The sequence below is a fragment of the Microcaecilia unicolor genome, chromosome 2 (genome assembly GCF_901765095.1).
Source record: "Microcaecilia unicolor chromosome 2, aMicUni1.1, whole genome shotgun sequence".
In the NCBI taxonomy this organism is placed as follows: domain Eukaryota; kingdom Metazoa; phylum Chordata; class Amphibia; order Gymnophiona; family Siphonopidae; genus Microcaecilia; species Microcaecilia unicolor.
This window is the reverse complement of record NC_044032.1, coordinates 349,683,092-349,697,893: the sequence shown is the minus strand read 5'-3', so window position 1 is coordinate 349,697,893 and position 14,802 is coordinate 349,683,092. Positions and strand designations below refer to the sequence as shown.

Genomic DNA, 14,802 nt, shown 5'->3' with positions numbered 1-14,802 from the left:
GTTGCTCCAAGAATTAGTAATTTATTACGTCTAGGAATCCTACTTCATTAGCACTAGCTGATGTGGCATTTTCAAACTTTTATTATCACATTCTGAGCATTCAATACAGTACAGACAGCAAAAAGAAACCCCTATCCAAGGCTAATCCCACCCAAAACCCTACAATCTTCTTCTGAGATCCAACTACTGAACTGTGCCCAGAATATCACAGTAAATGGTACAGACCTGCAACATGTCGACTAATTTAGTAAACAGAACATTATATATAGTCTCCCCACTTAAGGATCTACAAAAATAACAAAATCCAGAAGGAACCCAGTTGTGGGTCTCTTACAGAAGACCTTGTACTGTAGGTATTGAACACCCAACCCGTTTAACCAGTTAATATTGGGGTAATTTAAATAACCCATGATTATAATGTTGCCAAATTTGCTAAGCTTTTCTAATATCCGTTAATACATCTTCATCTGTCTGTTCATTTTGGCCTGGCAGATGGTAGTACAGCCCGACATGTATATTCTTTCCCTTCACCCATGGAATTTCTATCCATAAAGATTACATGTTGCTGTCTGTTTCATGCAGAATTTTTATTTTGTTGACTCAATTCCCTCTTTAACATACATGCATTGCTGGATGTGGCTGAGGGTTGGGAGGGGAGGGCTCGCAGGAGGCACCCCTATCAAAGAATATTCAGGCCAAGGACCCAGTTCATGGTCTTTAGTGATGAGCAGTGCATTGCAAGGTTCCCTTTTGATAGGGCTGCCATACAACACGTCCCACAGCAGCTGGAACGCCTCCTTTAGGCCAGGACATGCAGGAGCAATCCTGAGTCAGTCCATGTCAAAATCACAGCCTCCTTTGCTTTTCTGGCTACCAAAACTTTTCAGTCTGTGCTGGAAGTCACACCACCTTTAATTTAAACCCTGATAACATAGTGTCCAGTTGATTGCTCTCCTTCCTCCAGGTCTCTCAGATACCCATCATATCCACCTCTTCATTTACTGTTATAAACTGTAACTCTACTATCTTACTCTTTAGACTTCTAGCATTTGTATTCAGACACTTCAAAGTGTGTTAACAGGGATAATTTGCAACCTTTGCTCTGTTCCACTCTTAAACACTCCTGGCTTTCTTTCACCTTTGTTGAAACCTCTCCGTTGGAATTCCCTAAATGTCCTGTATCCTTCAAGGATACCTCACTCTGAACCATGGGCTCCTCAGCGACTGGCTTTCTCCCCACCATTCTAATTTAATAGCTGCTCTATCTCCTTTTTAAATGTTAGTGCCAGCAGCCTGGTTCCATCCTGGTTAAGGTGGAGTCCATCCTTTTGGAACAGGCTCCCCCTTCCCAAGAATGCTGCCCAGTTCCTAACAAACCTAAATCCCTCCTCCCTGCGCCATCATCTTACCTATGCCTTGAGACTTCAGAGCTCTGTCTGCCTCTTGGGTCCTGCACGTGGTATTTATTTGTTTATTTATTAGGATTTATTTACCACCTTTTTGAAGGAATTCACTCAAGGCGGTGTGACTTCCAGCATAGACTGAAAAGTTTTGGTTGCGAGAAAGGCAAAGGAGGCTGTGATTTTGATATGTCCTGGCCTAAAGGAGGCGTTCTAGCTGCTGACAGAGGTGCTGTATGGCAGCCCAATCAAAAGGGAACCTTGCAATGCACTCATCACTAAAGTCCATGAACTGGGTCCTTGGCCTGAATATTCTTTGATAGGGGTGCCTCCTGCGAGCCCTCCCCTCCTAACCCTCAGCCACATCCAGCAATGCACATATGATATACACATTCAGCTCATTTATGCCTATAGTGCAGCTGTCCCACCACTACAGATTGAAACCACTGTGTACACTGCCACCTACTGCAGGATCAAACATCACTTACTGAGACACACATCCAACACCAGCTCTGTACAAAGCTCAGACTCATCCAGCATCAGCACACTCCGAACAACCAGTCAGCACCTGGACGCTTGCACAGTGACAAACAGGGACTACACAAACACACAGGCACTGCACACAGGGAGGAGTATAGGCAGGACAGGAGCTACAATGGGAGGTATGATGGTTGGAGACAGTGAGGGGTCGGTAGGAGAAGGACACACCAAAGGGGATGGGTGTTGATAGGGGGGGGGAGTGAGTATGGACAACAGAGACAACAAGCAAACCACAATCCACCGCTTCACTCTCCTTTACTCAGTAACAACACAGATGGCTAAGAAAAGGCAGGTCATGGCTTCACTTGTTTGTTTTTGTATCAGGTCTACAGACGGACATTCTCATTTTTGGCTCTGGATGTCGGCCCGCTATATGTTATCGCATTCAAATGTCCAGATCACAGCACCGCCTTCGCCCCCCCCCCCCCTCGGAATGCCCATTTGACAATGTCCATATTGGAACATCTGATTCACTTGGATGTTCCCTGTGTTGGTGTTTGAAAAATTGGGTCTTGGTCTATCCAAGCAGATGGACGGCCATTTCAGCCGTTTGAGATGTCCACATGCTTCAAAAATGAGTGCCATAGCTATTTACCTAGGTAAATAACTTTTGGAAGTTGCTCTCATTACATATATACATGTAAAACAAATTAAATATTTACAAGTGTGATGTTCATCTGTATTTTTACAGCATTGTTCTGAGATGCATAATGTCGGCATAATCATGATCATGTTTAATTCTGAAAAATTTAGGAAGGGCCTAAGGCCATGAAAAATAATTGAGGGGGCAGGGGGAGAGGAATCATAAGGCGGAAGGTTTGCCTATGTGCAAAATATTCTTGCACTGGCCTTGGGGGGGAGAGTAGGTATATATATATATGTATATATATAATTTTTTTTAAATGTTGAACACAGAAGAGGAAATTAACAAAATAAAAAGCAACAATGTTGAAGGATAGTACAGTCTCCATTATCCCACCTTCGCTAATCCAATCATCCGGCATATCCAACAGACCCCCCCCCCCCCCCCCCCCGGGTAACAGCATCACATTTATTTCTATTAGAAATCTTTGTTTTAGAACAGTTTTTTTTAAATCTGGAACTTTATGCTTTTGCATTGCTTGAGGGGTTTATGCAATGTTTTCCGTCTTATCTGACTTTTTCATTTATTTGGCAATGGGTCGGTCCCATTTACATCGGATAGTCAAGTCTGTACTGTATAACTTTCAGGGGAAGAGAAGCAGCACACAAATAATCCATTCAATACAGCAGTGCTAGAAAACAGAACAGGTTATGCGTCCATGAGAAGCACAGAAAAAAAAAATCAGCCTGAGAGGAGCAGGAATGGAGTTGCTGATGCACTGGATTTTCTGAGCTCTGAGAGAAGAGGGTTTGTGTTGTCACTCTGAGACTATGACAAATGATGTTTTAACCCCCCCCCCCCCCCCCCAAATAACCTATCATCTCTGTCAGAATGAACTGAGACTATGAGATCTAATTTCCATTATTCCGAATACCACTTGTTTTTCCTCTCACTAGTCTTTGCTCACCTTAGAGGAACACCATGGTGAGTACACCAACTAAAAAGAATGCTTCAGAATCAGAGTTTTGTATTTCAAAGGGAGAGAGACTGTACTCAGCACATCAGCATGTGTCAAAAATAGTGGAAAACATGGTTAAGCAAGCAGTTGGAGATCAGACAGTATAAAGAGAGAGAGGTGGATGTGCACGAGTGCAGTGAAGGTGAGGGTGCAGGTTCTATAGGGTTGGGGGGAGGAAGAGAAAGGAGGGAGATGGGAGAGGAGTATATAAAATGAAAAATTCTCATAGAGAACTGGAAGGCCTGGTAATACTCCTGTTTAAAAAGAAATATTTGGGAGCTGGTAAGATGAATGAAATGGAACCTTTTCCAGAGATGCGAAGGAGGTAGAACGAGAGGACATTAAATGAGTGAAGGGGGGCAGACTCAAGAAAAATGTCAGGAAGTATTTTTTCACGGAGAGAGTAGTGGATGCTTGGAATGCCCTTCCGCAGGAGGTGGTGGAAATGAAAACGGTAACGGAATTCAAACATGCGTGGGGTAAGCATAAAGGAATCCTGTGCAGAAGGAATGGATCCTCAGGAGCTTAGTCGAGATCGGGTGGCAGAGCTGGTGGTGGGAGGCGGGGCTGGTGGTTGGGAGGCGGGGATAGTGCTGAGCAGACTTATACGGTCTGTGCCAGAGCCGGTGGTGGGAGGCGGGACTGGTGGCTAGGAGGCGGGGATAGTGCTGGGCAGACTTACATGGTCTGTGCCCTGAAAAGGACAGGTACAAATCAAGGTAAGGTATACACAAAACAAGAAAGAGCATGTTTTACGTAAGAATGCTATTTAGAAATAGCTAGTCAATAATCACCCCAGCCTACCCTTTCCTTTCTATTTCATGGTGCGTCCTTGAAGGGGTAACATCTCCAAATAGGTTTAAGGTTGTGTTGAATAAGTTAGATTGAGACCAATTGAAAAAGCAAAACAAAACACAAAATAAAATAGAAATGGAAGAGACAAATCAATTAGCATTTGTAACAGTTTATAATTCAACCTGTGTAGGTATGCCTTAGTACAAACACAGTACAGAAAATAAACAAACAGTACACAGGAAAGAACTGAAACTGGGAAGAAATCATATCTTTAATATACATGTTCTTTAAACTGTAGGGGACACTCAAGGAAGTTACATGGAAATACTTTTAAAACAAAGAGGAGAAAATATATATATATATTTTTTCACTCAATTAATAGTTAAGTTGTGGAACTCTTTGCTGGAGGATGTGGTAACAGCGGTTAGTGTTTCTGGGATTAAAAAAGGTTTGGACAAATTCCTGGAGGAAAAGTCCATAGTCTGCTATTGAGATAGACATGGGGAAGCCACTGCTTGCCCTGGGATTTGTAGCATGGAGTGTTGCCACAATTTGGGTTTCTGCCAGGTACTTGTGACCTGGATTGGCCACTGTTGAAAACACGATACTGGGCTAGGTGGACCATTGGTCTGACCCAGTATGGCTACTCTTATGTTCTTATGAAAACTGAGTGTATGTAGATCAGTCATGTGGATATACATACAGTAAGTGTGCTGTGACTATAGTATTTACTTTGCTACCAACTAGCAATGAATCAATTGGTAGCCTTTTCTCTGTTTTGGGTGAAGAACTACTTTGTTCTTGCTAATTTACAATATTTTCAGAGTTGAAATTGAGTTGTAAAAACCATGAGAAGAGTCTGCAAAAAATATTTTGGAAATCACAATGAAGGTGCACTTTTAGTAGCCAGTTTCAGAACTATAACTAAGCTGAGGGCTGGCAAGCCTATTTGCACCCATGGCCACTGCCCCAGGTACAAAATAAGTACCTGTATATAATATGTAAACTGCTTTGATTGTAACCTTTTGACACTGTTGATCACAGCCTACTCCTTGATACGCTGTCCTCACTTGGATTTCAGGGCTCTGTTCTTTCCTGGTTTTCTTCTTATCTCTCCCAGCGTACCTTTAGTGTATACTCTAGTGGATCCTCCTCTACTTCTATCCCACTGTCAGTTGGTGTACCTCAGGGATCTGTCCTGGGACCTCTTCTTTTCTCCATCTATACTTCTTCCCTTGGTACTCTGATCTCATCTCATGGTTTTCAGTATGATCTTTATGCTGATGACTCCCAGATCTACCTCTCCACACCAGAAATCTCTGCCTGCCTGTCTGACATTGCTGCTTGGATGTCTCAGTGCCATCTGAAACTAAACATGACCAAGACTGAGCTTCTTATCTTTCCCCCTAAACCAACCTCTCCTCCTCCCCCATTCTCTATTTCTGTGGATAACACACTCATCCTTCCTGTCTCATCAGCTCGTAACCTTGGGGTCATCTTCGACTCCTCCCTCTCCTCTGCACATATTCAACAGACTGCTAAAACCTATCGTTTCTTTCTCTATAATATCAGCAAAATTCGCCCTTTCCTTTCTGCGCACACTGCCAGAACCTTCATCCACGCTCTTATCACCTCTCGCTTAGACTATTGCAACTTGCTTCTCACAGGTCTCCCACTTAGCCATCTCTCTCCTCTTTAATCTGTTCAAAATTCTGCTGCACGACTAATATTCCGCCAGGGTCGTTATGCTCATATTAGCCCTCTCCTCAAGTCAATTCACTGGCTTCCTATCCGTTTCCGCATACAGTTCAAACTCCTCTTATTGACCTACTAGTAAAAAAGGCCCGTTTCTGACACAAATGAAACGGGCGCTAGCAAGGTTTTCCTTGGAGTGTGTATGTTTGGGAGAGTGTATGTGAGAGTGACTGTTTGAGAGTCAGAGTGAAAGTGTGAGTGTGTGAGAGAGAGTGAGTCTGGGTGTGAGTGTGTTTGTGAGAGAGTGTGTGTGAGAATGAGAGTGTGTGCAAGTCTGTATGTGAGACACAGTGTGAGAGAGTGTGTGTGTGTGGGCAAGAGAGAGAGTGTGTGTGTGAGACACAGATTCTCTGTGAGAGTGAGTGTATGACACCAAGCGAGTGTGTGTGTGAGCCGTGCCCTCCCAATCCATGGCCATCTGTCCCCTGCCCCCTCCATTCATCCTTTTCCAGCAATTCCCCTCTGTCCCTGAGTCGTGCCCTCCCAATCCATGGCCATCCATGTTTGTCTGTCACCTGCCCCCTCCATTCATCCCTATCCAGCATTTCCCCTCTCTGCCTGAGGCCTGCCCTGCAATCCATATCCATCCATGCCCATCTGTGCCCTCCATTCATCCCTATGCAGCAATTCCCCTCTCCCTGAGTCCTGCCCTTCCAATCCATGCCCATCCATGCTCCTCTGTCACCTGGCCCCTCCATTTTTCCCTATCCAGCATTTCCCCTCTCTGCCTGAGGCCTGCTCTGCAATCCATATCCATCCATGCCCATCTGTCCCCTCCATTCATCCCTATCCAGCAATTCCCCTCTCCCTGAGTCCTGCCCTTCCAATCCATGCCCATCCATGCTCATCTGTCACCTGGCCCCTCCATTTTTTCCTATCCAGCATTTCCCCTCTCTGCCTGAGGCCTGCTGTGCAATCCATATCCATCCATGCCCATCTGTCCCCTCCATTCATCCCTATCCAGCAATTCCCCTCTCCCTGAGTCCTGCCCTTCCAATCCATGCCCATCCATGCTCCTCTGTCACCTGGCCCCTCCATTTTTCCCTATCCTGCATTTCCCCTCTATGCCTGAGGCCTGCTGTGCAATCCATATCCATCCATGCCCATCTGTCCCATCCATTCATCCCTATCCAGCAATTCCCCTCTCCCTGTGTCCTGCCCCTTCCAATCCATGCCCATCCATGCTCATCTGTCACCTGGCCCCTCCATTTTTCCCTATCCAGCAATTTCCCTCTCTCCCTGAGTCCTGCCCTCCCAATCCATGCCCCTCTTTCCCCTGCCCCCTCCATTCATCCATTTCTAGTAATTCCCCTCTCTCCCTGTGCCCTGCCCTCCTAATCCATACCCATCCATGCTCCTCTGTCCCCTGCCGCCTCCATTCATCCTTTTCCAGCAATTCCCCTCTGTCCCTGAGTCGTGCCCTCCCAATCCATGCCCATCCATGCTCCTCTGTCCCCTGCCGCCTCCATTCATCCTTTTCCAGCAAGTCCCCTCTTGCCCTTCCATGACCCCCCCCCTCGCATCCATGCTACTCTCTCTCCCATGTCCCAGCCTGGCCCGCCCTCTTTCCCCCCCCCCCCTTCGCATCCATGCCTCGCATCCATGCCCCCCCTTCGCATCCATGCACCCCCCCCCCCCGTTCGCATCCATGCTTCCTTTTTTTTTTTTCTTCTTCGTTTTAACTTTACCTCCGTGGCGGTTCGTGCAGCGAAGCGTCAGGGAAGGAGGCGGCGCTCCCGACGTCTAGCTTTACGTCGGGAGCGCCGCCTCCTTCCCTGACGCTTCGCTTCCCGATTTGTTTGGTTTGAGGCGAGGGCGGGGCAGAGACGGCTGGCTGGCTTGAAGGCTTCACTGGGAGTGACGTCAGATGGCTTCAAGGCTTCAAGGCTTCAGCTTGAAGCTTCCGGCTTCAAACTTCCGGCTTCACAGAACGTTGTCTTCAGAACGTTCACGGTGCGTTTTATTATATTAGATAAGTGCATTCACTCTGCAGCTCCTCAGTATCTCTCCACTCTCTCTACATTCCTCCCCGGGAACTCCGTTCACTGGTTAAATCTGTCTTATCTGCACCCTTCTCCTCCACTGCTAACTCCAGACTCCATTCCTTTTATCTTGCTGCACCATATGCCTGGAATAGACTTCCTGAGCCGGTAGTCAAGCTCCATCTCTGGCAGCCTTCAAATCTAAGCTAAAAGTCCACCTTTTTGATGCTGCTTTTAACTCCTAATCCTTACTCACTTGTTCAGAACCCTTATTTTATCATCCTCACTTTAATATTCCCTTATCCCTTGTTTGTCCGTCTTAATTAGATTGTAAGCTCTGTCGAGCAGGGACTGTCTCTTCATGTTCAAGTGTACAGCACTGCGTACGTCTAGTAGCACTATAGAAATTATAAGTAGTAGTAGCAGTAGTAACCTTAGAAAGCCAGTATATCAACCCCCATCCCCTTCCCTTTATCTCCTTCACTCTGAATCCCAGACTCTTTTTCTCCTCAGTACAGGACGGAAAGGAGAGCTATATTTCCCCTAGCTTTTCATCTGCACTTCAGTCATTTTTTCCACCTTCAAAAGACTTTGGGTCCTCTTTGACCTCCTACTGTTAATGGCTCTGCCCCAGTTCCTCATTACTGGTTCATATGGTAACTTTAAAGTCCGTGATCAGAGATTTTTAAAAAGCAAAAGGATTTTGCTTAAACATGGAGACAACTGAGGCAAATCCTATCAGTATGTACGCACCTTGAGTTGATTTTGGTATATTTTGTCTACGATCGTCGTCAAATAAGATTGAAAACTGGGATTTACAGATCTAATCTTTTAATCTGAACAAGTGGAGTGAGGCTGCAGATAAACTTCACCTAAACTCTACTGAACAGTGCAGAACTCCATATAAAACGAATGGACCCGATTAATTTTTCCCCCTATTCTGTGTCTATTAGGTAAAGCTTCGTAAATCCATTGCATGAGCTGTATTTGCCAAGGTACTAGTTTCAGTGATGATGAAGCGAAAATTAGTTTAAACAATTTAACGACAATCTCTGGGGCAGGGGAAATACCCGAGCCTCTTTCTTCCCTGACCTAAGTGTGTTCCTTTATTTTTATAGTGTTGTCTTGTCTTAACAATTCATTTTCTGCAATTATTTGCCTGTGATTAGATGCTGTTTCCTCAACGCGCATTCCACCTTTCAATGCCTTTACAGAAATCTGGCGCTTCGTTTTCTACATCAAAATCGATCTCTTGACAACCCAGAATCTCAGATTTCTCTTAAGGACGTGCACAGCAGTGTTTTTCTTGGGGGTGTCCTACCCTGGGTTCCATTATATGGACTTTTCTACATATTAATCATTAACTTTCAATTCTCTAGTTCCAACAGCAGGTACTTCCAAGTTTCTTGAGGCTGGAATCCTAGCAATTATGGTAGCTCATACTTAGGTTCTCTGAGCCTTGGTGCACATTCCTTTCCAGAGAAGAGCGCACAAAGAGCAAGTCCGCATTCTCCCACCGCTCAAAAAAACCCCCAAATACAAATAAAACAAATGCAATCACTTTCAGTGTACTTAGGCACAGGCTCTTTCTTCAACCTCCTCTCCCCAGCTCCATCCGAATCCCCCCTCCCCCCCCCAAATCCCTGCTTCTATTTATAGAGAAGCCACAGCGTTCAGTCCCATTTTGTGACAGCTAAATATTTTGACCAGATATGGTTTTCACTGCTTGATGGAAGGAGAAATGAGCACGCAAAAGAAGAGCGAGAAAAGAGAATAACACACACACAAAAATCAGAGATCAAATTTCTTACCAGCCAAGCTGGGAACCCGATCTGTAAGGCACACGAAAAGAAAAAGGCAGAGAGGAAGCCACAGAAAAGTGAAGGTCGTTCCTACTGTTTCTTTCCTCGCAATCCGAATTGTTCTCCTGCCGTCCTGTGTTTGAAACAGGCTCAACGCAGCAGGATGCCAAATGCGATGTCACTCAAGTGACGTCACGGAGACTAGCCCCGCCTCCTCTTCCCTGCTCCTGCCCACCAGTGGCAAAAAAAAAAAACTCCCTTCGGATTCGGATCATAAGCACCCTCGGGTGCGAAAGGTTATGTCACAGGAAACTGCAAACAGAGGGCCCATATCATTAAATCGTTATCTGGAGCTTGAGGTGTCAGTCCATTCTAGAAAGAAATTCACAACACACATGCAGTGTTTTCCATGCATGCACCGAATTTCATTTCAGAACCAGCCGGTAATCAGAACAGCTATTGTGGACCTTATCGCTGATCTAATCTGCACAGTTTGCTTCCTGTTGTAAATCATACAGACACGGATGATCTAAGGATTTCCGTTTCATTATGGTTATCAATAGAAATCAAACAAAATAAAACATGGAAAAGAAAATAAGATGATACCTTTTTTATTGGACATAACTTAATACATTTCTTGATTAGCTTTCGAAGGGCAACCTTCGAAAGCTAATCAAGAAATGTATTAAGTTATGTCCAATAAAAAAGGTATCATCTTATTTTCTTTTCCATGTTTTATTTTGTTTGATTTCTATTGATAACCATAATGAAACGGAAATCCTTAGATCATCCGTGTCTGTATGATTTACAACAGGAAGCAAACTGTGCAGATTAGATCAGCGATAAGGTCCACAATAGCTGTTCTGATTACCGGCTGGTTCTGAAATGAAATTCGGTGCATGCATGGAAAACACTGCATGTGTGTTGTGAATTTCTTTCTAGAATGGACTGACACCTTCGTCAGAAGGGCAACCTTCGAAAGCTAATCAAGAAATGTATTAAGTTATGTCCAATAAAAAAGGTATCATCTTATTTTCTTTTCCATGTTTTATTTTGTTTGATTTCTATTGATAACCTTTAAGAGTGGGCTACCATACCTCTCTAGGTTTCATGAAGAAAAGTGGAGGAGTGGCCTAGTGGTTAGGGTGGTGGACTTTGGTCCTGAGGAACTGAGTTCAATTCCCACTTCAGGCACAGGCAGCACCTTGTGACTCTGGGCAAGTCACTTAACCCTCCATTGCCCCATGTAAGCCACATTGAGCCTGCATGAGTGGGAAAGCAAATGTAACAAAAAAAAAAAAAAAGGGAAGGCCATTTAGTTGGGTTGCAAAATCCCAAGGGAGCAATAATTGGGGAGTCATGTGTATCTAATCAAGTTTCAAGTTTATTTTAGGTGGAGGGGTGTTTTCGATATGACTATAAGTCAGACTTTGGATGTTTTGCACTAAATGTCCCAGCTAAGAATAGCAAAAGGAACCATTTTCAGAAAAAAAAAGTCTTTTTTTAAATATCATTTCAAATAAGGTTTTGTGCTTTATGCATTTACATTCTTAAGCTATTTGGGGGGGGGAGGAACCCCACACAAGTTAAAAATGCACAAAATCAAGCCATTGGGATGTAGGAGGGGCCAACATTTTTAGCAGAGTAGTCCCCCAGACATCCCAAGAAAGCAATGGGGCACCCTAGGGGGGGAGGCATTGCCGTGGAGTTCATATAAATCCTTTCAGGCACACACCTCACCGTTGCTCCCTTATCTTTTCTGCTAAGCTATCCAAAACCCACTACACCCAGCTATACACCACTACAATAGCCTGTATGGGTGAAGGGGGCATTCATATGTGGGTATAGTGTGTTTTTAGTAAGTTTTGGAGAATAGGCTCCTCCTTCCCCAGAGAATAGGCTCCTCCTTCCCCAGAATGTTGCCCAGTTTCTAACAAATCTAAAATCCTCCTCCATGCACAATCGTCTCATCCATGCATTGAGACTCTAGAGCTCTGCCTGGGTCATCTGCCTGGAAGAATGAGCACTTCTGAAAATGTCTGGATTTGAGCTTTCTACTTAAGAGCCTAAATTTGGCTTCCAGAAACTTCCTCCCACATTTTCCTATGTCATTGGTACTCTCATGAACCAAGACAGCAGTCTCCTCCCCAGCTCTGTCTACAATCTTATCTAGGAGCGCTTGAGGTCTGCTACCTTCGCTCCAGGCAGACAAATGACCAAACAATCAGGTCCACCAGCACCCAGCTATCTACATGCCTAGTGATCTAATCTCCAACTACAACAGCCATACCTAACCCTTCTCTTCTGGGCAGAAGCCCCTGGAGACACATCCTCAGTGTGAGAGGATATTGCATCCCCTAGAGGGCAGGTCCTGGATACAGGATCACTTCCTGCCTCTCCACAGTGATGCAGTTCCTTCAGGAGACCATTCTCCTCTATGGCAGCACAGAGGTTGCCAGACTAGAGGTGGGACTTCTCTACAATGTCCCTGTAGGCCTCCTCTATAAACCTCTTTGAGGGGCATAATCTAACGATGCCGGCGAAATCGATCGCCGGCGATCTATTTTGGCGGCGCTGCAACAGCTGGCTGGAACCGTATTATCGAAAAAGATGGCCGGCCAACTTTTGTTTTGATAATACGGTTGGGGCCGGCCAAATGCCACAGATCGCCGGGTTTGAGATGACCGACTTTGTTTTTCAGCGATAATGGAAACTGGAACCGGCCATCTCAAACCCGGCCAAATCAAAGGCATTTGGCCATGGGAGGGGCCAGCATTCATAGTGCACTGGTACTTCTGGATGTTTAGATCTTGCTGATCAGTTATGTTATGACTTACTTGTTCAGGACTGCTGTATTTTGTGATACTGTTTTGAGAAATGTCCAAGAAAGACTTCATACAAATGAAAAAAGTCCCTGCCGTGCATTTTCCCTTGATGGCCATCCCTGACCTGCACTTTCCTTAATAGCCATCTTTCTCTCCGAAAGTGCACTTCTCTTAATGAGAAGTCTTTCTCCCCGAACAGGGAAATCAAAAGTTTTTGCACACTGCTTTTTTTGTAGTAACAGTGGGATTTGAACCAGCCACCTCTGCATTACAAGACCAGTGATGTAACCACTTGGCCACAGCTCCACTTACTTGGGTGTCCCTCCCTTTTGATTATACCCCTCCAGGTCTCTCTCAGCCACTCACAGACAGCTTAACACACTGTGATTGGCTGAGAGAGACCTGAAGGGGTATAATCAAAATGCAGAGGTGGCTGGTTCAAATCCCACTGCTACTACTAAAAAAAAAACAAAAAACTGTGAGCAAAAACTGTTTTGATCCCCCTGTTTGGGGAGAAAGCCGGCCATTTAGAGAAGTGCACTTTCAGAGAGAAAGACGGCTATTAAGGGAAGTGCACATCAGGGACGGCCATCAAGGGAAAATGAACCTCAGGGACTTTTTTCATTTGTATGAAGTCTTTCTTGAACATTTCTCAAAACAGTATCACAAAATACAGCACTCCAGAACAAGTAAGTCATAACATAACTGATCAGCAAGATCTGGCTTCCCCTCCTAGGAAGGAAATGTTTTAAAGGTTTTGTTTTGGGTGGGAGGGGGTTGGTGACCACTGGAGGAGTATGGGGAGGTCATCCCCGATTCCTTCCGGTGGTCATCTGATCAGTTTGGGCATCTTTTTGAGACTTGGTCGTGAAAATAAATAGACCAAGTAAAACCGGCCAAATGCTCGTCATCTCCAGTTTTCTTTTTTCCATTATCAGCTGAAGCCGGCCATCTCGTAAGCACGCCCACATCCCGCCTTCTCTACCCTGCCGACACGCCCCCTTGAAGTTTAGCCGCCTCCGCGACGGAATGCCGGCGAGTGTGTCCAAAAATCGGCTTTCCATTATACTGATTTGGCTGGTTTTAGGAGATGGCCGGCCATCTTCCGATTTGTGTCGGAAGATGGCCGGCTATCACTTTCGAAAATAAGCTGGTTTGTCAGCCTCAGCTCCTCCAAATCTGCAATTCTAGCCTCCAGAGATCGAGTATTAGGAGATCTTTGCACCGAGTTCTCACCAACTGGGAGAGAATCAAACATGTGACACTCCATCTTGCTCCCGGACTGCTGCCTGCATCTTACTATTAGTGATTTCTTAATTAAATTGTTAATGGAGTGGGAATATGTAAACTAACATCCTCTCAGATTGCTAGTTATGTGCTAGGCTGTGCTAATATTTAGTTGTTGTTATAATTATTATTTTAATGTTATTAGTAGGTTCCCCTCTATGGATCTAAGTAGACTGTATTTCTAAGAGCTAATGACTGGCTGATTGAGATGCCCTAATTAAATTTGTAGCCTCTTCATTGTTTCAAGGGCCTATAAATTAGAGACTAGGCCAGGGGGTTATTAGTCTAAACTGAAGCTTTCTGTGTTGTTTAGCTCTGCTTTATACTGATACTATAGTAACTGTAAAATGCTAGCCTATGGAACTGTATCAGAGACTTTGTATGCTAAGAAAAAATATTCCTTTGCTGAGTAAGCAGAGGCGTAGCCAGACCTCGCGGTGGGAGGGGGCCAGAGCCTGAGGTGGGGGAGGACATTTTAGACTGCCTCCTCACCCCACCGCCTCACCGCTCCCCCTGAAAAAGCAAATCCCCGCCAGCCAAAGCCTTCTTCAGTGCCGGTCTCCGGCACAGCCGCATTCACTGCCCTGCTCTTTCTTCTTGCTGTCGTCCTGTGCACGATCCTTTATGTGAAACTGAGCATGTTCAGTTTCACTTAAAGGAATGTGCAGGATGTCAGGAGGAAGAAAGAGCACAGGGCAGGGAACACGGTGCACCGGAGACCAGCCCTGAAGAAGGCTTCGGCTGACGGGGGTTGGGGACCCCGCCAGCAAAACCAGGGGCTCGGATGAAATTTGGGGAGGGGGGGGGGGCTCAGT

General features: G+C 45.2%; 1 protein-coding gene across 3 annotated transcripts in view; it reads right to left on the bottom strand.

The window, feature by feature from the left end:
• TMOD1 (tropomodulin 1) overlaps window positions 1–10,019 on the bottom strand; it is a 161,514-nt gene extending 151,495 nt beyond the window's left edge. For all 3 annotated transcript variants that reach the window (XM_030194454.1, XM_030194456.1, XM_030194455.1), the window contains exon 1: window positions 9,885–10,019. The gene's annotated coding sequence lies outside the window, so the exon portion shown is untranslated. The remainder of the gene's footprint in view (window positions 1–9,884) is intronic.
• Window positions 10,020–14,802: the final 4,783 nt, after the last annotated feature.